The sequence below is a fragment of the Erinaceus europaeus genome, chromosome 3, assembly GCF_950295315.1.
Source record: "Erinaceus europaeus chromosome 3, mEriEur2.1, whole genome shotgun sequence".
Lineage (NCBI taxonomy): Eukaryota > Metazoa > Chordata > Mammalia > Eulipotyphla > Erinaceidae > Erinaceus > Erinaceus europaeus.
This window is the reverse complement of record NC_080164.1, coordinates 118,864,467-118,883,583: the sequence shown is the minus strand read 5'-3', so window position 1 is coordinate 118,883,583 and position 19,117 is coordinate 118,864,467. Positions and strand designations below refer to the sequence as shown.

General features: G+C 41.5%; 1 long non-coding RNA gene across 2 annotated transcripts in view; it reads right to left on the bottom strand.

The window, feature by feature from the left end:
* Positions 1-16,252, bottom strand: part of LOC132537528 (uncharacterized) — a 49,644-nt gene extending 33,392 nt beyond the window's left edge. The window contains exons 1-2 of one of the 2 annotated variants that reach the window (XR_009548995.1): positions 16,187-16,252; positions 10,964-11,069 (exon numbers count right to left, since the gene is read on the bottom strand). This is a non-coding gene — a long non-coding RNA (uncharacterized LOC132537528). Of the gene's footprint in view, positions 1-10,963; positions 11,074-16,186 lie in introns of both variants that reach the window. The other variant, XR_009548996.1, reaches the window with a different exon arrangement.
* Positions 16,253-19,117: the final 2,865 nt, after the last annotated feature.

Genomic DNA, 19,117 nt, shown 5'->3' with positions numbered 1-19,117 from the left:
TCACAAGGCTAGACATGGACCTTCCATATGACCCAGTAATTCCTCTCCTGGGGATATACCCCAAGGACTCCATAACACCCAACAAATAAGAGATGTGTACACCTATGTTCATAGAAGCACAATTCATAATAGCTAAAACCTGGAAGCAATCCAGGTGCCCAACAACAGATTAGTGGCTGAGAAAGCTGTGGTACATATACACAATGGAATACTATGCAGCTATTAAGAACAATGAACCCATCTTCTCTGACCCATCTTGAATGGAGCTAGAAGGAATTATGTTAAGTGAGCTAAGTCAGAAACATAAAGATGAGTATGGGATGATCCCACTCATCAACAGAAGCCGAGAAAGAAGAACAGAAAGGGAAACTAAAAGCAGGATCTGACTAAATCTAGAGTAGGGCACCAAAGTAAAAACCCTGTGGTGAGGGGGAGGGTGGACAATTGGCTTCCTGGGGCGGTGGGGTTGGTGAGTGGGATGGGACAGTCTTTTGTTGGTGGGAATGGTGTTTATGTACACTCCTATTAAATTGTAATCATAAAAATCACTAATTAATATGAGAGGGGAAAAATTGATTATATGTATCAAACTTTTCAAAACACAGACTGAGTTTTTTTAATACATAGGCTGAGTCTTTGATATGTTGACTCTCTCAAAACCATAGACAAGGTAGAACAGAAGCAACTGGTGATACAGCTATATACAAGATATTGGGTATTATACAGCAAATCCTAACAAAGGGACTTTTCAAAGTTAACCCAATTGCCAAATAATGTGATGATAACAATAACTATCCATTGTCTTCTTGAACACTAAGACAGCAGGAACCTCACATTTCCACTATAGAGCCTATATTTCCCCCAGTCCTGGAACCTTAGGGTGGGGCCCACTTTCCTGCATGCTTCTCTCATTTCATATCAAATAATATTGCATCCACCTATCACAACCTAATCAATGCAACCAGTACCATCTCAGCATGCTTCACTTCAGACTGTGTCCAGAGACTTCAGGTGTGGAATGACAACCCTTCAGCTTCATTACTCGGGTGAGACCTTTCCTTTCATAGTATTCTCTAATTCCATCTCAGGTGGTTCAATTCCTAACAAAGTCCCAAAACCTAGATATAGTCCAGGTCCCCTGAGATAGAGCATATGTTCACACGTATCCATAAACTAGGGCAAAATATATACCTGAAAGCAAAAGTACACAATTGTCTGCAGTGAGTACCCCCCCCCAACACTTCATCTGCACTATTCCAGCCTTTAGGTCTATTGCTGGTATGCTTCTAAATTCTGCTTATAAGACCTTCTGTTTTGATCATCACATTAGGTTTGCTTGAATTACTTACAATGTGGGCTATTTACATAATCACTGTTTTACCTGGGTCCCCCCCCTGCCTGCAGGGTATTGGTTTAATCCCCACTGGTTAGATGGAAGCTTTCTATGTTCTGTTCGCGCTCCTTTTTTGCTCCGCCCCCTCTCCTAGTCATTTCCTTTCCCTTGTCACTTGTGGTGAAGAGATGCATAAAAGGCGATGTATCTGATTAATAAACAAGATACTGCTTCCCAGCCCAGCCATGAGTCCCTGGTCGTCTGTCTCCCACCCACGAAGCTAGACCAGCAGTCTATAATTGTTCAACAATTTGTTTGGCTTTGTATATGTTAACTCTCTTTTCAGCCACCAGGTTCCAGATGCTAGCATGATGCTGACCAGACGTCCCTTGAGAGATGATCCCACCAATGTGTCCTGGAGCTCCACTTCCCCAGAGCCCCACCCTACTAGGGAAAGAGAGAGGCAGGCTGGGAGTATGGATTGACCAGTCAACGTCCATGTTCAGCGGGGAAGCAATTACAAAAGCCAGACCTTCCACCTTCTGCAACCCACAATGACCTTGGGTAGAGAATGGGAAAGCTATCAGGAGAGGGGATAGATATAGAGATCTGGTGGTGGGAATTGTGTGGAGTTGTACCCCTCCTATCTATGGTTTTGTAAATCTCTCCTTTTTAAAATAAATAAATAAATAAATAAATAAATAAATAAATGACTTCAACCAGTACTGCTCAGGTCTGGTTTATGGTGGTGCTGGAGGTTGACTCTGGGACCTCTTAGGCATGAAAGTCTTTTTATTTTTTATTTTTATTTTCCCTTTAAAAAAAAACACTTAATAGACCAACAGTAATTCAACTTCTAGAGACACCATTCTACGCAGGTGGTGCTTACCTAGACATTGGCTCAGAGAAGGAGGGGAAAAAGAACCGAGACTGTGGTGATCAGTTGACTTCTGTCAGAGTCAATATTTATTTTTAATTAATCTGACATTCTTTAATTCAGATAATTAGCTGAGAATTGCTACAGTTGGCTTGACCTTCATGGAATGTATTATTAATTTATTGTTGGGGAGACATTACACACCACAAAGCACAAAGAATAATGTGTAGTTCCGGTGTTAATTTCCAATCTTGGGGCATAATGACAATGGAGGAGGAATCCAAGGTCAGGACTGAGGTCAGGACAGATGGAGACTTGTGTCCACATCTGATCCCAATATGCACTTGGCCATTCAGGCTCAGATACAGATAAAAATATAAAAGTATTTCTGCTAGTCTGTCCTTTGCTAATTCTCTTCTCCTTCTCATGACTTGTTCATAGTCTTTAGTGCTTCTTAGTGGGGTGAGGAAATACCTCAACATGAATACAATATTAACAAATATCAAACTTAGATTAACTGATCATCCTCGAGTGTAAAGTCTTTATAGAAAATAGTAAAGTGGTTTGTGCTTGGGGAAATATGTTTGGGTAGAGGGTTCCTTTGTCCAGTTTGTTTTAATGTCTCCTTTTTAAAAAAAAAAAAAAAAAGTCCTTAAACTGGGGAGACAGCACAAAGGTTATGCAAAGAGCCTTTCCTGCCTGAGGCACCTAAGGTCCTAGTTTCAATCTTATGCACTACCATAAACCAGAGTTGAGCAGTGCTCTGGTACAAAAATTAATTAATTAATTAATTAATTAAATTTACTCTTTTTTTTGGATTTTTAAAAAATATTTTATTTATTTTATCTTTTTTATTGTATTTTTATGTACTTATTTTCCCTTTTGCTGCCCTTGTTGTTTTTTTATTGTTGTTGTAGTTATTATTGCTGTAGTTTATTGATGTCGTCATTGTTAGATAGGACAGAGAACAATGGAGAGAGGAGGGAAAAACAGAGAGGGTGAGAGAAAGATAGACATCTACAGACCTGTTTCACTGCTTGTGAAGTGATTCCCCTGCAGGTGGGGAGCCAGGAGCTCGAACAACTGGGATCCTTACTCCGGTCCTTGTGCTTTGCGCCACATGTGCTTAACCTACTGTGCTACTGCCAAACTCCCTATTTATTTTATCTTAAGGAGAGAGAGACACAGAGAGAAAGACCAGAGCCCTGCTCATTAAAATTACTCTTGGGGCTAGTGAAAGGCTTTCCTTCTTTGTTGTTATTGTTGCCAGGACTTCACTGCTCTGGGCTGAGTTTTTCAGGTAGTGAGAGACAGAAACAGGGCAAGAAGGAAAGACACCACAGCGCCAAAACTTCCTCTAGTGAGATGGGGAGGCAGGGGGGACAGTTCAAGCCAAGGTCATGTGCATGAGAAAGCAAACCTCTCCAGATGAACTATCTTGCTAGCCTGTAAGGTCATCACTTGAAGTGCCTACCAAGTGGCTTTGCCTTCACAGGAAGACAGATTCTTGCCCTGATGCTAAATCAGCCTTGGGGACACCCTTCTGATTGGCATGGAGACCTACGTGAATAATGCTCTGAATCAATGCTTCTGTTCTGCTTGATCCATTTGACTATTTGTCAATAAGTGAGAGTTTTATCTAAAAGATCAGTGAAACTTACTAAAAGAATTAGCAGGGCTGCAGATGGAGTTAGAATGGGGGCTGTTGCACTTTACTGTGCTTAAGAATCTAATGCAGATTCAACAATAATACTTGCAGATCACTTTAGGACATCTGCAGTGAGGCCCCGAAGCTAAACTTACAACAAGCTCCCCAAATCATTCAGAGAACACACTGAGAAGTACTGCATTGTTAAAAATACCTGAACCTACAGGTGGCGCAAAGCACAAGGACCGGGATAAGGATCCCGGTTCGAACCCCGGCTCCCCACCTGCAGGGGAGTCGCTTCACAGGCGGTGAAGCAGGTCTGCAGGTGTCTATCTTTCTCTCCCCTTCTCTGTCTTCCCCTCCTCTCTCCATTTCTCTCTGTCCTATCCAACAACGACGACAACAACAATAATAACTACAACAATAAAACAAGGGCAACAAAAGGGAATAAATAAATAAAATAAAATAAAATAAAATAAAATAAAATAAAATAAAATACCTGAACCTAAGACCAAATACAGTGGCTTGCTATTGTTCTTTTCCCTGGTGTGGATTCAGTAAATTACAATGCTAAGGAAGTAACATAGCCCAAATCATCCATCTGCGTGCTAATGTTGATTAGTGTGTTTTATTGATTTAGTTGTGCCTATTTAATTATTTTTAATGCTGTGATGTAGTGGAGAGAGTATAAGAGTATGGCAAAGGCTGGCTTAAATGTGAGTTCTTTTCCATGGGTAAACAATGTTGGGAAGAAGTTTTAATCTCTCTGACCCTAACCTTTACCATATAAGTGATAGTACCTAAACTCTTGCTGCAGGTTAAAAGAGTTACTTTAACTAATGCAGTAAAATCTGGAAAGCCTTCATTCAGGCTGTGAGAATAGAATAGTCCTTCATTGAGGATGACAGAGGACCTAGTGGGGGTTGCATTGTTATATGGGAAACTGGGGAATGTTATGCATGTACAAACTGTTGTATTTATTATTGAATGTGAAACATTAATTCCCCAATAAAGAAATAAAAAAAAAAAGTCCTTCATTGGAGCCCTGGAAATATCGCACCAGGTTAAGCACACATAGTACGGAGCACAGGGACCAGCTCAAGAATTCCGGTTCAATCCCCAGCTTCCCGCCTACACGGGGGTTGCTTCACAAGCAGTGAAGTAGGTCTGCAGATGTCTATCTTTCTCTTCCCCTCTCTAACTCCCCCTCCTCTCTCTATTTCTCTCTGTGCTATCCAACAGCAACAACAATAGAAAAAAGGTGGCCTCCAGGAGAAATGGTTTCATAGTGCAGGCACCAAGCCCCAACAACTAACCCTAGAGGAAAAAAAAAAAAGAGCACTCCTTCATTTTATAATATTGATTTTATGATTATTTTTGCATTTATGAAAACTTTTTTAGCTTTATTGCTATATAGTTATCACTAACAAAATGATTTCAAGAGCACAAAATGATTACTTATTAAGATAAACTTATTCTTTTCTAGTTAACATATCGATTACTTCACAGTTACCTTTTTTTGTGGAAAAAAAAAAGTGCAATTCTACCCTCTCTTTAAAAATTTCAATTCTGTAATACAGTAATATTGTAATTCCACTTCTGAATATTACATTACATGCCTAGAAGAACCAAGATATGCCTATTGCGAATGATTCTGAAGTAAACATGAGGATGTGAACATCTCTACAAGATGCTGAGTACATTCTGTCTGGATAATTTTTGTCCCTATTATCCCTGATTTCATTCCTGGGTCTGCAAGACTTTAACTAGTTTATTCAAGGATTTAGTGTGTATCTACTGAGTGCCAACTCTAGTTATTTCCATAGGTCTTAAGACAGCCATCCAGTCACTTCCTGCATCTAGCTGTTGGGATGATGTCTAAATATCACCAAACTGTTTAGATGGATTATCCAAAGTAGATCCAAGGAAAGGACTCTAGAAGAGAGACTCTCTCAAGCTTCCTGAGCACTGAGAGGAGCAATTGAGCATTTTAAACAATCTTTATTTTCAGCGTCCCATTCATAGTGGTGGAGTCCATTGCCTTTGAACGAGTATCTTCATTTTACACTGGCTCCCTACAGGGATGGGAGAAAGCTAGGAGAACCCCCCCCACACACACACACACACAGAGAGACACACACCCAGCAGATCTCTGATGAGACTAGGAAGTTAGTTTTTTGTACAGAAGTCATCATCATCAGTCACATGGGGATTCAATACATCAGACTCCAACTCTCACAGGTGAAAGGGAACTTGAAGATCAAGGTAACTGATAATGAATGACACCCCTCACCCCCCCAAAAAAAAATAAATAAACAGGCTGAGGAGAACAAACACTAGCAAAGTGCACTTCCCAGATGTATTTCCGTCAGAGTCAGGCCTGCTTTGGGGAGACACAAAACAGCAGTTTTCAGGATTCTTTTGCAACTTACCCAGAATGCTTTCTGATACTTTCATTGGCTGTGAACTAGAAACTCTTTCTGCATGAGTCTGATATCACTGTCTATGACTTTAGATGTGTGCCTTCAAATAAGCTATGTTGGGCTGAGAGATAACTCACCTGGTAGAGCGCACACCTGATTATGTGTTAGGGTCTTCGTTTGAACCCACTACCCTGGCACCAGAGGAAGCTCCCTGAGTGATGGAGCAGTGTGCCAGTGTCTGTCCCCCTCTAATCTTAGAACGATAGATTTGCCCTGGTGGCAGTTGTATCACGCATACATGAGGCCCTTGGGCTGCATAGAAAATAAAAAAATAATAACAACAGAGGGCAGGTGGTAACACAGTGGGTTAAGTGTATGTGGTGTAAAGCACACAGACCAATATAAGGATCCGGGTTCGAGCCCCCAGCTCCCCACTTGCTGGGGCATCGCTTCCCAAGTGGTGAAGCAGGTCTGCAGGTGTCTATCTTTCTCTCCCCTGTCTCCCCCTCCTCTCTCGATTTTTCTCTGTACAATCCAACAACCACTACAGCAACAACAATTATAATAACAACAATTCTTCTTCTTCTAGCGTTTGCCCTTCTTCCGTAGCCAGTCAACAGCGTCAGGTTGAAAGCTGTCAGGAGCTGCTTGTTGCTGGCTTTGAAAGTGACTGGGATCCATGTGGATTCAGTCGGCTAGGAAGGATCGTCAGTTTCCCCAATGAATGGGTACTCACGGGATGCACCACGAGAAGGTCGATCCAATGCATCCCATAACAACAATGATAAACAACAAGGGCAACAAAAGGGAAAAAAATAGCCTCCAGGAGCAGTGGATTCGTAGTGTAGGCACTGAGCCCTAGCAATAACCCTGGAGACAAAAATAAATAAATAATTTAAAAAATTTTTTTATTTATTTATTAGTTAGAGACAGAGAGAAATTGAGAAGGGAAGGGAAGATAGAAAGGGAGAGACAGATACCTGCAGCCCTACTTCACCACTTGTGAAGCTTTCCCCCTGCAGGTGGGGACCAGGGGCTTGAACCCGGGTCCTTGTGCATTGTAATGTGCGCACTTAACCAGGTACGCCATGACATAAATAAATAAAATAAATAAATAATTTTTTTAAAAAATTAAAAAATCACAATAAGTTACATCACAAAAGGTATTTGATTTCTGATTGAAATTATGACCCTTGTCCCCTCTAAAGTCCCAGCTGAGTTTTCTATCTTACTTCACTAGTCAGTGCTCCTAGAACTTAATGTTCCTCAGCCTTATCTGTGTAGACAATATAACTGACTTATTGTTCTAAGTCGACCATAAAACAGGTTCAGATAATGAGGCTGGGTGAGTCATGTGCATTTTCAAGTCGGTAGGAAATCAAGAGCATCTCTAGAGAGAGCAGAGGGAAAGGGCAAAGCTTCATTCTCCACAACCGAGCCTGGAAACTTTGTAAAATGTCATAAAATTCATTTGATAGCACACTTACCTTGATTATTTTAGTCACACAAAGGCAGCTAATAATTTCTTCCATGAGTTTCAGAAGCTGGAGAGGAGGCATGGAATTCACCAGCCCAGAGTTCAGAGCCTGTGATCTCTGATTCAGTGAAAAGAAAAGCTTCCAAAGAAGACAACTGTGTCTCTTTCCACAACCCAGACACCATTCTAATGAGTTTCTGAATAGGTAAATTCCATCCTGAAAGATTTAAAGTTGGAATGCCCTCATGTAGGTACACGTGATTACACTTGAGGTTGCTAATTAGAAAAAAAAAAAATCAGGAAAGGGGTTTAAACATGTTTTGGATTTTAGCCTTTGATTAGAATGTGGCCCACTTAACCCAGAAAGCCTTATAAAACTATGTATTTTTTGGAGCCAGGTAGTGGCTCATCTAGCAGAGTGTACATGTCACCATGTGTGAGGATGTGAGTTCAAGCCTCCAGTCCCCATCTGTGTGGAGGAAGTTATAGGAGAGGTGGACAGCTCAGTAAGTATCTCTCTCATTCTTGTGTCTCTCACTATCAAAAAGAAAGAAAAAGAAAAGTGGCTCCAGGGATGGTGGAACCATGGAGGCATTGAGCCCCAGTGACAACCCTTATGACAAAAAATAAATAAGTCAGTAAATACATAAATAGATAAAAATAAACATTACCCTGGGGAAAATAATTAATGAGTGAGAAAATGCTATATTAAGTAAACTAAAAGATTAAGATCAGTGTACAAAAATATGCATAAGAGAAAGTGTTGGGAAAACAGTATCAACAGTAGTTTTGATTTTGATTTTTTTTTTTAATCACCACCAAAGTTATAACTGGGAGTCTATGCCTGCATGATGAGTCTGCCACTCCAGGTGGCTGCCCCCCACTTCAGTTTTTTATCCCTTTCTATTATCTGATAAGGCAGAAAGAGATTGAGAGAGGAAGGGGAGATAGGGAGGGAAAGAGAGAGATAACTGCAGCTATACTTCACAAATGAAGTTCTCTATGTGTCTCTCCAGTTTCAGCTGTGTCTATTTTCAAAGTCCTTTGATTATCTGTGTGGATTTCCGTGAGCCTGCTTGCTTTGCTGAAATGATCTTATCTGGCTGCATGAGGAGAACTTAAAGGTCACATTATTCATGCTTGCTGAAATATTTTTGGTAATTGGGAAGACAGTATGTATGTTTATATGATCTCTAATGTATCTTCCTGGTCTCTTTCCCTTGCTCTGCCTCTTTGTCTCTATCTAAAATATTAATAACAGTAATAATAATAACATTTAAAAGGACCTTGACCTCTCTCCAATTTGGGGGGCTGAGAAATTGAAGCCTCCAACTCACCAATCTCTGCACCTGAAAACAGTGAAGTAATTCACACAGGGACAAGGATGGGACTTGTCTGACAGCAAGAAGCAGAGACCCATGACACACTCAGTAGGGTGTACACATCACCACACACAAGGAGCCAGGTTCAAGTATATAAAAAAGAGGAGGGAGTGGACTGGGAGGTCAGGCAGTGGATAAACCATAACGTCCCAAGTTCAATCCTCAGCAGCACATGTACCAGAGTGATGTCTGGTTCTCTCTCTCTCTCTCTCTTTCTCTCTCTCTCTCTTTCTCTCTCTCTCTCTCTCTATCTGTCTATCTGTATCTCTCTCCCCTCCTCATCAATCAATAAATAAAATATTTAAAAAAAGAGAGAGAAAGAAGAAGAAAAAGAAATGTCTCAGGTTGCCAACTTTCCTTCGGGCTAAACTTGGGACGTCCCTGCAGGAAGACATTGCACCGACCCTGTGGCGCCCCCTAGAGGACCCTTCAGGAGAGCTACTACCATAAGGTCCTGAGCCACAGCCCCACCTGGAGCCCAGCCAGGACACCTGGGCATCTGATAAGGCTCAACCCACTTCTGGCCACGGGTGAGCTGACCTTCCCTAACCAAAGGGCTTTGTTGGCTGCTCAGCACAGCTTGTGTGCTGACTAAAAAAACTTTCATTCATTCATTCATTCATTCACTCATTCATGTACTTGTTTTTGTTGTTTGCAGGGCTTCACCACTCTGACCCACTTTTTCAGAAAGAGACAAAAAAAAAACAGAGAGACTAAGCACTGAAGCTTCCCCCAGTGTCATGGGGGCCTGATCACAGCCCTCTTAGAACCTTAGGCGCCAGAGAGACTCAGAGCCTGGGGGTTGGTCCCTTGCAGCGCTAGAGGGGGGCACTTCTGTTGACTTTTGCTGGGTGAACTTGGATTTGGATGCCTGTCTGCAGAAAGCACAATTCTCAATCAAATGGCACTTGTCAGAGTCACAGCTCAGCGCACCTACCGTGGGCGGGGGATTCTGTTCCCCTTGTTGAGTTATCCCAGTTCAGGGAACATGAACTGGAGTCACCCCACAAGATCACGTTCTCACAGAGCAAAGTTTCAGGGAGGAAAAGAAAAAAAAAGAGTGAAAAAAAATTTTTTTACCCTCCTTTTCAAGTTTGTGCCTATTGCTAAGGCACAGGGACTTTTGAAGTGTCACTGCCAGCATTTTCAGGCTATGATTTTCCTGTCTGCTGAACAAAGCCCTCTTATGCTTGCTCTCTCTGTTCCTGGGAGGGTGAGTACACTTGGCTGGTTCTGCATGCTCGCAGGCAGTTCCCAGTCTGCCCCACCCATGGCTGACATGCTGAACTTGACCTCAGAGAAGCAAGCGGTAAGTGCATGTGGTTGAGTTGGTCTAATCAAAAGAAGGCATACAGGAGCTAGAAAATTACTCCTTCTCCCTTCAACCCACCCCCCCCAACTTTATTCCTTCCTATCTCTCTTTCTTTCTACCTATCTTTCTTCCTTTTTATTTGATAGGACGGAAAGCTATTGAGAGGGGTGAGGAAGATAGAAAGGGTGAGAGACAGAAAGACACTTGCACCATTGTTTCAACCACTTGTGAATCTTCCCCCACCCCTGCAGGTGGGGGCAGGGACCTTGAACTGTGCATGGTAACATGTGCATTCAAACGGGTGAGTCACAACCCAGCCTTCCATCTTCACTCTATTATAAAAACACTTCTCCAGCCTTCAGAATTGGCATGTGTGAGTCACCAAATGGTCATCTTGCTTTTGTTTGGACTTAAGCCACTGGGAAAGAGCAGGCATTAATTGGGATTTCTGACTAACAGTCATGTCTGAAATACTTTAGGATAATGACAGCCCACCTGCTTGAGTACTTACAGTGTCAGTGTCTAGAAGCTCTGTGGATGCTCTTGTTTGATCCTCATGATGCTTTGAGATAAGCAGCCCATTTTACAGATGCAAAAGTCAAGCTCATAGATTATCTCTTCCTCAAAACAGTCACACAGGTACATGTGAAGAAGCAAGAGCCAAAAAGAAAACTAATTACAACCCTTTTAATGGCACAGTACAAGGTTCTACCTAAAGCAGAATGCAACAAAGTCATATATTGGGGGTTTTGGAGGACAGGGTATAGTTCATCTAAGAGAGCACTTTACCATGTGCAAGGACTTGGCTTTGAGCCCCTGCCAACTACATAGGAGCACCATGCAAAGGGAAGCTTCAGGAGTGGTGGAGCAATGCTCTGGTTTCTCTCCTCTCTCTCTACCTTTCTCATCTTCTACCTGAAAAAGAAGGAGGCGGGAGGGAGGGGAGGATCTTCCAGGAGTGGTGGAATTGTGCAGGCATTAAGGCCCAGAAATACCCTGATATCAACAACAGCAAAAAGAAGGTAGGGGGTCCAATAGTAATTTTTCCCCAAAAAACAAAGTGAAAGAGACACAGTATCGAGGCTCCCTTCAATACAATAGGGGTCTGGCTGGGACCTGAGTCACTCAAAGCAGCATGTATTATTTGTTCACAGAAATACTGTCTCTCAGAGGAGTGAAATTAGATTTTGGATTGGCAAGTTTTCAGAATTTGCAGAATAAGACTATCAGATTAAAGAACTGTATGACATAGTCCAAAAAAGCTCTGTCTCTTCTTGGGGTACTACAGATATTCCAGAGTAACTTCAAATTCCTTAGGAACTGGAGATTTTCCTATGTAATTAAATTGTTAGCATTAATATGCAGATGTTCTAAGTTTAGGAGGTTAGCAACTGCTTGTGCTTATGTAATCAGTGAACTGCTGGGCCCAATAAGGCTTCTACTTCTGGAAATTGATGCTGTTTCCTTCTCCAGTGCAAGTGGGAAAGGGGACCCCCCAGGGCTCCATAGCAGGTTTTTTTACTTTGATTCAAAGTATACTTCCTTGATTCATCCCCTTTTCTCCTGAATTTTAGCAAAACCCCCTTTTTATTGCTGGAAAATGGATTGCTTCTGTTTGAGGTCAACTGGTTTACCTGGATAGACTTGAACTGTATAGAAAATGCAGATGCAAAGTAAAAGCACTCACTCTTTTCTCCACCAAGTCCCTTGGCTTCTAATTACCCCCATGTGAGCTGTGTCTATTGAGCATGAGTGTCCCATGAAATGGGAGGAAAGGTCTGGTAGGAGTAACCAGCACCCACTGTCTACTATGTTTCCATATATTCCCTCGACTGCACTCATCAATCCCTCAGCTAAGAGGTGTAAACCCAGTTTTACAGTTGAAGGAACCAAGGCTCAGAACATTCAGGTAGCTTCTGAGTGGCAGAACTGGAACTCAAAATTCTGCTCTTGATTAAAAAAAAATAACTACGAAATGAAATTCACAAAATTTGATTTTAGATAAGTAGCTAGACAAGTTTTCAGAATGCAAGGTGTGTGCTATCAGGCAAGATTCCTATACTTTCATTTATTTTCTATAAGGTAAAATGACTTAGTCTTATCATTTGAATACAATGCCTTCCTATTAAACCTCTAGAGATCCTTGTTGAAGCTTTTAATCTAATAATTTCCTTGAAATATGAACACAATCCTTTAAGCTTGGCACTGAATGTTACAAACTGAGAACACTATCAAATATGTTGTCAAAACCAGATATTTGTTGGGGAGGTGATGTCAACATTTATTAACCACTTGTAGAAAAAAAGTACTGCTTTATGTGAAAAATTTAAAAACATGAGCAACAGAGATTTCCACACTTACTGTCTGCCTCCTCTAAATGCAGGTCTGTGTTCATTCACATCGCACTTGATAGCTGTGAAAAATCATTCTCATCCAAGCCTCTGGCACACAGGGACTAAATAATTGCCAGTTTCAAGAACATAAGAACAGTTTGAAGTCATCTGCTTGAGACTGGACTTGTTCTATCAAAGAATCCCTTACTGGACAAATTTCCAGAGGAGACAATGGCAACAGAGAGACAGAAAGTATGTGTTTGGTGTTATTACATCATTTACAAAGTGTGCCATTAGATTTCCAAAGGTAACAAAAGCTGATCTTCTATCCCTGTCTTTTTCTTATGTATATATTTTATTACAAAAGGAAGCCATTTTGCTGTTTGTGGAGCTATTTCCTTTGAATCCCCCTCAGCCAAATTGTACCTGGATTTAATAGTAAATGAGTCAAGAGAGAAGGTTAAGGTCTGAAGGCATGAGAACAGGGTTCTGTTCATGATGCTTGTGAAATTTCAGATATTAGCAATAGAAAAGCAAATGACCCAACTCAAAAGTGGGGAGAGGATATGGACAGAATATCACTACAGAAGAGAAACAAAAAGCCAACAGACATATGAAAAACTGCTCCAAGTCACTGATTATCAGAGAAATGAAAATAAAGACAATGAGATACTACTTCACCCCTGTGATAATGGCATATATAAGACTAACAACAAGCAACAGCAAATGCTGGAGAGGTTGTGGGGACAAAGGAACCCTCCTGCACTGCTGGTGGGAATATAAATTGGTCCAACCCCTATGGAAAGCAATCTGGAGAACTCTCAGAAGGCTAGAAATGGACTTTCCATATGACCCAGTAATTCCTCTCCTAGGGATATATCCTATGTACAGGGAAATTGTCAGGATGTGGTAGAGCCTGGCAGGGCTTGACCTGAGGGGTGTGTCCATCCTGTCAGTCTCTCTCTACCAAGAGGCTGAGCAAGGGGGAACACAGGAACCCCAAAGGATTACCATGTCATATCAGACTCCCTGCCTCACAAAACACCCCGCATTTTTCTGCCTTCAGGAGTCCAGCATTCCTTAAAACATTAAGCCAGCTCCCCCTGCTGCACCCTACATTCCTTGATACTATGGCCTGTCCTTTTTATTATCTACATATCAATCTTCTGCTTTGTCTTACAAATGACTGACGGTCTCCTTCCTAATTCCCTGCAGGGTATTATTAATCCTACCAGTTTAACCCCTAGCAACAGCTGCTAAGGAAGCCCCTTACCATTCCCAGCCCCTTTCACCTTTCTCTGCCCCTTTCCGAACTATGTATGGTATTGTCAAGCCACTTCCGTTTCCAACTTGTCTCTTCTGTTGTCCGGCCTGGAGAAGTGTGGGGACAGCCTGGGAGGCTGACACCGGCCATTGTAGTCTGTGCCACATGGCTTAACCAGGTGTGCTACCATCCAACTCTGGGGTGGTTAGATGAATAAAGATTTGAATGGTCTCGCCGCCACAAGCTTGGTTCCTGAGTCATCTCTCACGCGCACGCATCACTAGCCTGACACTATGGAGTCAAATACACCCATCCAAAAAGATTTGTGTACATCTATGTTGATAGCAGCATGATTTGTAATAGCCAAAATCTGGAAACAACACAGGTGTCTAACAACAGGCTGAGAAACTTGTGGTATATATACACAATGGAATATTACACAAGATATTAAGAACAGTGAAGCCTCCAGGGTTATCACTGGGGTTTGGTGTCTGCACTACGAATCCAACTCTTGGAGGCTTTTTCCCTATTTTGTTGCCCTTGTTACCCTTGTTGTTGCTGTTATTATTTGCTTTCATTGCTGCTGGGTAGGACAGAGAAAAATTGAGAGAGGAGGGGAAGACATAGATGGGGAGAGAAAGATAGACATCTGTACACCTACTTCACTGCTTGTGAAGGTAGCCCCCTGTAGGTGGGGAGCTGGGGTCTTGAACCGGTATCCCTACACTGGTCCTTGCACTTTGCACCATGTGCACTTAACCTGCTGTGCTACTTGGCATTCAAATCCACCTTCTTTGACCCATCTTGGATGGAGCTAGAAGGAATTATATTAAGTGAGATAAGTCAGAAAGAGAAAGATGAGTATGGAATGATCCCACTCATAAACAGAAGTTGAGAAAGAACAGAAAGGGAAACATAAAGCAAAATTTCACTGGGTTCAGAGTATTGCACCAAAGTAAAAAACTCCAGGGAGTAAGGTGGGAACAAATAGATTTTTCAGCTCCACTGTAGGGGCCTGGGGGGTAGAGACACAGACTTTTGGTGGGGAGAATAGTGTTAATATTCAGTCCTATTGGGGAGTCGGGTGGTAGCGCAGTGGGTTAAGCGCACATGGTGCAAAGCTCAAGGACCGGCGTAAGGATCTTGGTTTGAGCCCCTGGCTCCCCACCTGCAGGGTGGTCGCCTCACAAGTGCTGAGGCAGGTCTGCAGGTGTCTCTATCTTTCTCTCCCCCTCTCTGTCTTCTCCCTTTCTCTCTGTCCTATCCAACAATGACAGCATCAAGAACAACAATAATAATTACAACAATAAAACAACAAGGGCAGTAAAAGGGAATAAACAAATAAAAATTTTAACAAATATATACACTCCTATTAACCTATACTCTTAAGAATCATTACTTAATCAGTATGAGAGGGGGAAAATACATTGAATGTCTTGAGCTTTTTAATGCATAGACTTCAGTTCTGAGTATATATTCCTTCAATCTAAGCTCTTAAGGTTTCAAATGAGTAAACTGACTAAATTTTAACATTGGGCTTAAATTGTTAATGCATTTCTAATAATAACTTTTTTTAAATATTAAATCACCTATAAGCATAGACCAAGGAGACCAGAAGTAACCTTTCTTGCCAGTATATGAGATATGATTATTTGTAAATAGTATTAAATGACACAAATCATGGTAAGGTCTTGTATAGTATAGTAAATCCTAACCATGGGATTTTTGAAGTAAATCAAGTTCCAAATAACTTGGTACAACCATATCTATTGCATTCTTAAACTCATCATTCTCTATAAACTTATATTTCTCCTAGTCCTTGAATCTCTGAGGCTTTTTTCCCTTCATGCTTCTTTTGATCCATACCATTTGATACTGCATCTGCTGACCTCAACCAAATCATTGCATCCAATGCCACCTCAACATGTTTCACTTCAGACTGTCCAAAGACGCCAGGCCTGTGATGTCAACCCTCAAGCTCCAATACATTGGTGAGACCGTTCCTAGCTCATAGGACTCCTTATTTCCATGTCGGGTGGCACACTTCCTAACAAAGTTACAGAACCTAGATATAGACCAGGGCCCATTGGATAAGGCACATGAGCACATATATCCATAGGTTGGGAGAAATATATACCTTAGAGTTAAAGGGTGCAGTAGTCTATAGTGACTCAATAAGCGCAGCAAGTGAGTAGAAAGACCTAAAAAACAAAAAATGACACCATAAGGTACTTAATCAAATATTTTCTACTTGGCAGTAGATACCCTCCTCATCTACTCCCTATTTCACATCCCTCAATCACTCTAAGTCCAACCATGTCAGATAACATAAAGACTACAAAAGCTGATTAAGGGCAAGAGACCAACATATTTTAATGATGGCCCTTTTGGTCACTACTAGGTTAGTCCATCATCTGGCACCATAGTCAGGGAATCCTTGGATTCTCATATAAAGGGCTTACGCCTCTAACAGATCCCTCTCTTCACTATCACTAGTCACCTCCATTAGGAACAATATCATAAACCTTCCTAGGTCATTGTCCTCAATGTAGAGCAGCATTGGTAGAAATTGCCCCACTCTCTAAAGGAAGGCTGTGTCAACATACTCTGCCACTTGAGGAAGACTGGTCCTGAAATACGTGCAGGATAGGATGTTCCTAACTACGACCAGGGAATGCAAGTTCAGACTGACAGAGATGCAGAAGTTTCATAGGCTCCTGTGTTAACTATGAAGAGACAGGGGGCCTCGGTCAGATCCACAGAGTTTAGTTAATGGTATTTATATACGTTTCCCATATTGGGGAATTACTCTCTTCCCTGATCCAGCTTTCTAGTCCTGTCCTCAACTCTGAAACCATCTTCCCAGACAAGACTCTTAGCCCACCTGCATGTTAGCTGCTTGACTCAGTCCAAAATTAGTAAAGTCATGGGCCCCTTGGGATATATCTGAAATAGACTTCCTTGCTCCTTCCAACATGAAGACCCCAAGTTGTGCATTATATAAATACATAGTTTAATATACAAGCATACAGTTAGGAAATGAAATGCTTTGGTCTCTCTATCTTAATATTTGTTATTATTTGACTGAAATCAACATCATTTAATGGGGTATTGGATTCAACTGAGAGACACAGGAACCAACCATGCAGAACCACACATACAACTTCTGTGGTTTAGACAGCTCTGACTATACCTCATGCCATCTGGCTCTTAGTATAGACTCCCCCTCACACACACAAACACACCCAAGAAAATATGTCAGTGTCTGTGTCTAACAGGCAGACAATCTGTAAATATCCACAGACTTGGGCTGGGGAGACAGAATAATGGTTATGCAACAGAACTTTCATGCTTGGGGACCAGGTGGTGGCGCACCTGATTAAGTGCACACACTATAGTGCACAAGGACCCGGGTTCAGGTCCCTAGCCCCCACAAAGTCAGAATGAAGTGGAAGCAGACATTAATATTAGGGCCTGGCAGTGATGCACCTGGTAGTGCGCATGCATTATAGTGCACAAAGACCCTGATTCAAGCCCCGAGACTCCACCTGCATGGGGGATGTTTCCTGAGCAGTGAAACAGTGCTGCCAGTGTCTATTTCTCTCTCCGTGTCTCCCCTTCCCCTCTCAATTTCTCTGTACTATCAGATCAAAAGAAAGGAAAGGGGGCTGAGGAGATAGTATGTTTATGCAAAAGATTTTCATGCCCAGGCTCTGAGGTCCCAGGTTCAATCCCCAGGACTACTATATGCCATAACTGAGCAATGCCCTGACCTTTCTCTCTGTGTCTTTTTCTCTGTATCTCTTTCTCTCATTAAAAATAAAATAAGCTCTAAGATTGTACAAAAGAAAGAGTAAGAAAGAACGGAAGGAAGAAAGAAAAAGAAAGGGAAAAAAGATGCCTGCCTGAAGCAGTGAATTCATTGTGCAGGAAACAAACCCCAGCAATAACCCTTATGGAGAGAAAGAGATTTGAATCTTTTAATTGATTAGTTCTACCACTACTAAACTAAGAAACAAGAATGGAAATTATTAGACTAGTAACTCATTCTTCTGTGCAAAGAGTAATTACACACTGAGACACAGACTAGCCATGATCTTCCATGTGGAAATAGGAGACAAGGGGATAGGTATTTTCTTATACTGGTATGAATAATATATAGGTGAAGTTAGCAGGGGCTGGGGGGTGGTGCACCTCGGTTTAAGTCCCCAGTCCTCACATGCAGGAGAAAAACCTTAGGAGTGGTGGAACAATGCTGGAAGCATCTCTCTCTCTCTCTCTCTCTCTCTCTCTCTCTCTCTCTCCTCCTCCTCCTCCTCCTCCTCCTTCTCCTCCTCCTCCTCTACTTCCCCCTTCCCTCTCGATTTCTCTACATAGCTGCCAAATAAATAATAAATAGATCTATAAAAATTAGCATCTGGACAGCTAAACCAGTTATAATACACTTTTATGAGTGTGTTACCCTATTGCATTCTTAGTTTTCAACTCCAGATGAAGCAGTGTGGAATCAGAATCACACTGTAGAAGAGTCACACTACAGAGTGACTCTAAAGAACTTCAAACACAAATTTTTAGATTCCAGATTTGGTAGCCTTTTCAGGGTCCTCTTTACAAATCCATTTCTAGCTTAGCTAGCTGAGCTTCTTAGGTGAGAAGAAGGTACACAGGGGTCCAATAAACACAAGAAAAGATTGTCAATATCATTAAATAGAGATGAAAACCAAAACCTCAGTGAGATGCCATTTCACACTAGTATAAATAAAAATAAGCAAGCAAGACAGATGAAGAGAAGTGTTTGTGAAGACAAGAAGAAATAGGAGAACCCATATACTGTTAGAGGAATTTAACATGGTTTAGTCACCTAGGAAGATCTTAGTAGTTCCTGAAGGAATTAAACATGGAAGTACCACATAATTCATCAATCCAACTCATTAGTATATGTCCAAGATAATATACTTACACATAACATATCAAAACTGTACATGACTGTTCATTGTAGGCTTAGTCGTCACAAGTAAAAAGGAAAAGCAGCCCAAATGCCCACCAATTGATGAACAGATCGATGAAA